Below are 5,000 nucleotides of genomic sequence, written 5' to 3' on the forward strand. Positions count from 1 at the left end.
TCAGCATTTAGCGTTCTCTTAGCATCTGCAGGTGCTTAAATGCTTAGACTGCAGTTAGCATCTCTCCTCCTTAACACTCCTCTGTCACCATCCCCCAGGGGATTTCTTTGTTTGTTTGCGCCAGCTTACACACCTGGCCTGCCCACCACTAACTGAAAACACTAGGGTGAGAGCAGCCTTTCCCAAGCAGCAGTATCGTCTAGCCACCTCCTCCCCTCCATCCCTCCATCCTGCTCCTTCTGTCCTCCTGTCACTGTGCTGTTACTTTTCCAGCAGTCCCTCTCTCTCTCTCTCTCTCTCTCCCTCTCTCTCCCTCTCTCTCTCATTCTCTCTCTCTCTCTCTCTCTCTCTATCATTCCTCCATCTTCCCCTGACAACCTACCAGGCAGTGGGACACCGAGCAGACACAGGGCCAGTTGAAAAGACGGCAGCCCAGGCTAAACAACCAGGCAATGGCTTCTGTTTATGTAGTACCCTCTTCTGTGGGCCTCTGTGTTTGGTGGAGCTGGAAGCCAGGCCCGAGGGGTTCCCCACACGACACGGCACATTTTTTTTGTAGCACAGCAGCGTCTCTCACAGATCCACAACACTGATGAAACAGTGTCTCTGGCGGTTTCCAAAAGAAAAAAAAAAGAAAGGGAACAAGAAAGGAGAAATGCTGCAACGCATGCCTCGGGCGGCACCCGTCAGGGGGAGGCAGCCAGTGGCAGTGAGGAGTCACCCAGCCTGGGCCCGGCACTGGCACAGGCCCTGGCACTGTCGACAGCTTGATTAATCAGCCGCTCAGTTCACCTTGTAATCAAATTATTCTTTTGGATGGTAGTGTGTGTGAGAATGTGTGGGGGAGTGTGTGTATGTGTGTGTGCATGTTTATGTACATTTGTGTGTGTGTGTGTGTGTATGTATGTGTGTATGTGTACATATATGATTGCAGTGATCAGCAGACAGGTTTAATACTGTTGCGTCATCCATTGGTTCTTTATCTTCCTCCCAGGGATGTCGGAAAGAAGCACAAATGCCAGCTAATTTATGCTAATGAGACTAAATTGGGTGTAAATTATCATTCAGAAAGAGACCAGAGTTACCAGCTGGGCTATCTCTCACTTTCTCATCTTCTCCTTCTCTTTTCTCTCTCTCTTCTCACTCTTTTCTCTCTACCTCTCCTCTCCTCTCAACCTTTCTCCCTCTCTCTTCCCTATTACTCTGTTATCTGTTGCAGCTGAACATTTCTCTTTTTTTCTCTTCACCACTCTTTCATCTCTCTCACTGTTCTCTAATCAGTAACATCTCATTCTCTTCATCTGCTCCACCCCTTCTCTCTCTCTGTCTTGTCCGGTCTCTCTCTTTCTCTCTCTCTCTCATCCACTCTCTCTCTCTCTCTCTCTTTCCCTCTCGTCCGCTCTCTCTCTCTCTCTCCCTCTCTCTCTCTCTCTGTCTTCGTCTCCTCCGCTCTCTCTCTTTCTCTTTCTCTCTCTCCCTTTCTCTTTCTCTCAGCCTTCTCTCAGAAGCATGCTAGTAGATATGGGAGAAGCTAATCACGATATTTCATGTTTCCCTGCTGGCATTTAAAGATTAGCAAATCTGTTTACACAACTCCTCTTCTTTGGTATGCCAGCACTAGCTAATCATGCTTTCCCTGGAATTCAGGGAAAGATGGACATTTTGTCTAAGAGGTTCCATTTAATCTCCCCATTCATCTGTGCTTATCTGCGGACCTCAAAAGTGACACACCAACCGACAGCGACTGCCTGCTCCCCACTCATCCGTAATTATTCCTTTCTCTCCGGAATAATTATTCACATTTCCCTCAGAGGAAAATGCTCATTTGCGGATAAGGAGTGTGTGTGCGAACGATCGCGTTTGCGGCCGTCAATTATCTTTCCACTTCTGTGATCGAGCAAACAGGGACCCGGCGATTCAAAAACTTGGACGGAACTACACTGGCAAAAGTTCTGTGTGTGTCCTGTGTGTGTGTGTGTGTGTGTGTGTGTGTGTGTGTGTGTGTGTGTGTGTGTGTGTGTGTGTGTGTGTGTGTGTGTGTGTGTGTGTGTGTGTGTGTATGTATGTGTGCCTATGTGTATGTGTATGTGTATGTGTATGTGTCAGTGCCTGTGTGTGTGTGTGTGTGTGTGTGTGTGTGTGTGTGTGTGTGTGTGTGTGTGTGTGTGTGTGAGTGGGGCCAGTATCCATTAGGAAGCCAGCTCCGATACGGAAGTCTGGAGATCTCAGATCGATGAGGCACGTTGTTCCAGGCCCTCTCCCTTGTTTTGTGTTTCTCTGTAAATTGGGCACGCTGACTGAGTCCTGGGCCCCACTCCTCCTCGTAGCCTGAGCTGAGCTGTAGAGAGGTGGGTGAAGGGGGGGAGAGGGAAGGGTGGGAGTGAGTATGTGACTTCCTTCTCGAGTCAGTCCCAGGTCCCCACTCCACTGCTCCTGATCCGGATCAATAGGCAGAGCACACAACAGCAGAGTGGCGCAGAGACGCGACGAGGGCACAGGAGTGTGTGCATGAGTTGAGGATGTTGGATAGAGGAGAGACAGAAAGGTGGTGAGAGAGTTGAGTCTGAAGAAGAAGGGACATGGTTGGGGCGCGGGGGGGGGGGGGGATTGGGGGCGGTGTGTGCAATGGGGTGGGATGCAACATGGCAGACACCAGATGGATCCATGGAAAGTGATGTGCACACACACACATACACACACACACACAGTGTCACAAGGTGTTGTGGGTAATCATTTATTCACTCGGCTCGAATCCCATGCATCACCTTGCCAGTCTGCTTCTGACAGATAGCCTGTCCGACCCCTCCTGCGTATGCCTCTCTTTCTCTCTCTCTCTGTCACTGTCCCCCCTTCCTGTGTTCCTGTCTCTGTCTCTTTCTCTTTCAGTTCAGTTTTACTGGCATAGAATAATATAGTTTCACATACACAGCAATGTCCAACATTGGACATTAGATTCGAGATAAAAAAAAGAATGTGTGTGTGTGAGCCACATATACAAATATACATTTTTGTCCTCCATCCTATTCTGCTGAGATATTATTTACATGTGTTTTCTGCTTCACTGTTTCTCCTTCTCTCACTTCCAGCACCAGCTTCATTTGCAACTCAATTCCATATTCATTATCAGCATGACAAAATGTACACCAATATCACTTGAGGCCTGGCAATCAGAGCACACACACAATCTCAAGACACACAGCACAGCACCAGAAAGGACAAAAATTGAAATCGCAACAAAACCCACACACACATTCTCCCATTATAACCACTTACACACTCACCTCTCCTTTCTCCTCATCTCCTCATCTCATTCCCCCTCACTCTCTCCCCCATTCTCTCTTTCCTTTTCTGCCTCTCTTCCCTCCTCTCTACCTTACTGTCTGCATGCTGCCAGAGTTAAATTGCTCAGGTATTATTTCTTGCCCATCTGTCTGCTTTAGGAGGGTGTGTGTGGGTGCAGGAGAGGGTGTGTGTGTGTGTGGGGGGGGCGGGGGGGCCTAATGAAGGAGCATATTCACAGTTTGACAAGGCCGAGGCGGAGCGCTTTATGATCTCTGCCAATGGCATGATTAGCTCCTGCCGAGAGCTGCGCGCAACTGAGCCTGGGAAAGGAGGGAGACAGTGCACTGGAGACCGATGGAAGTGGAGGGGACGGGGGAACGGACAGATTCAGGTGGAGAGAGAGAGAAGGGAGAATGGGACAGCGCAGGGTCCGACCCATTCAAGCGTCCATCACAGGTCCACCTACACACACACACACACACACACACACACACACATCAACCCCTCAGCTTCCTTGACACACTCCCAGGCCACGGGGGAGAGACAATGGGAAGCGGAATGCAAATGGCGGGGGCTTGATGGGTTGGAAAAGAGAGGCATTTAGGAGTTTATTATTTGCCGACTGGTGGGGCCTCTGCGGGGCCGTCCGAGGCTCCTGATTGGAATTTCAACTAATGGAGGCGAGCAAGTGCAGGGAGGAGTGGAGTGTGTGTGTGTGTGTGTGTGTGTGTGTGTGCAGGGAGGCCGCCCGGAGACAGGTAAACACTCAGCTGTAATACCTGTATCTAATGAGCTGTCGGTCGGCAAATTAACTCGCCGCACCGAGCGGCTACCCCGAGGCCTCGCCGTAGCCCACACTCATCCATTCTGCAGATTCCTCTCCTTCTGTTTTCCCTTTCTCTCTCTCTCTCTCTCTCTCTCTCTCTCTCACTCTCTCTCTTTCTCTCTCTCTCACACACACACTCTCTCTAGCAGGAGCTCTCTTACTGTCTTTCCTTTCGGACTCATCCTCCCAGCATTAGGGAGAATGATGAAGGAGCCTCCTCTGCTGAAGCATTTCAGCTGCGCCACCTGGCAATTAACTCCAAAAAATGTGTTATCTGGAGGTAATTAATGAGGGCTGTTGCCTGGGGTCAACACTCAGATTATTTTTCTTGTCTTACTCTCTCTTTCACTCTTTATCCCTCTCTCTCTCTCTCTCATGGAGCTCCTCCAGAAGAGTGCCCAACAATAAAGGGGGGGGGGGAATCACACCATAGCATGAAACTCTCACACACACAATGGGTGACACACTCACACGCACACACACCCACACACACCTGGAGACCTGGAGCTGTGTTTGCTTCGATCTTCCAGATCGAAAAAAAATCTCAACACCAGATTGCTCCTCGCGGTCACCCCTCCTCTGTTGAGCCGCACGGCTGAAGTTTCCCCCTGCAGTCATCAGGGCCGTAAACTCTCACACGCACTCCACTGAGGAAACAGATGAAGCCCAGCGCTCATGATGAGTTTTTATCACCCATAGACAAATTTAGGAACCCGAACCTTCTCGAATATCTAAGCGATCGTCACAGCAGTATTTCACCGATCGGCATTGCCTGACGGTTCTGTTTTTTGGCTGAAGCGGTGCCATGCTTTAATGAACCGTCCTCAACAAATCTTATGCAGAGCTGGAAATTAATTAGAGGAAGTGGCGTTTGAAATGGGCAGCAGAGATT

The 5,000-nt window shown here is 49.7% G+C and overlaps 1 protein-coding gene across 1 annotated transcript in view; it reads left to right on the forward strand.

The window, feature by feature from the left end:
- LOC105898953 (cadherin-4-like) overlaps nucleotides 1-5,000 on the forward strand; it is a 276,557-nt gene that overhangs the window by 256,492 nt on the left and 15,065 nt on the right. The gene's annotated exons all lie outside the window — the stretch shown is intronic.

The sequence above is a fragment of the Clupea harengus genome, chromosome 4 (genome assembly GCF_900700415.2).
Source record: "Clupea harengus chromosome 4, Ch_v2.0.2, whole genome shotgun sequence".
NCBI classification, from domain to species: Eukaryota; Metazoa; Chordata; class Actinopteri; order Clupeiformes; family Clupeidae; genus Clupea; species Clupea harengus.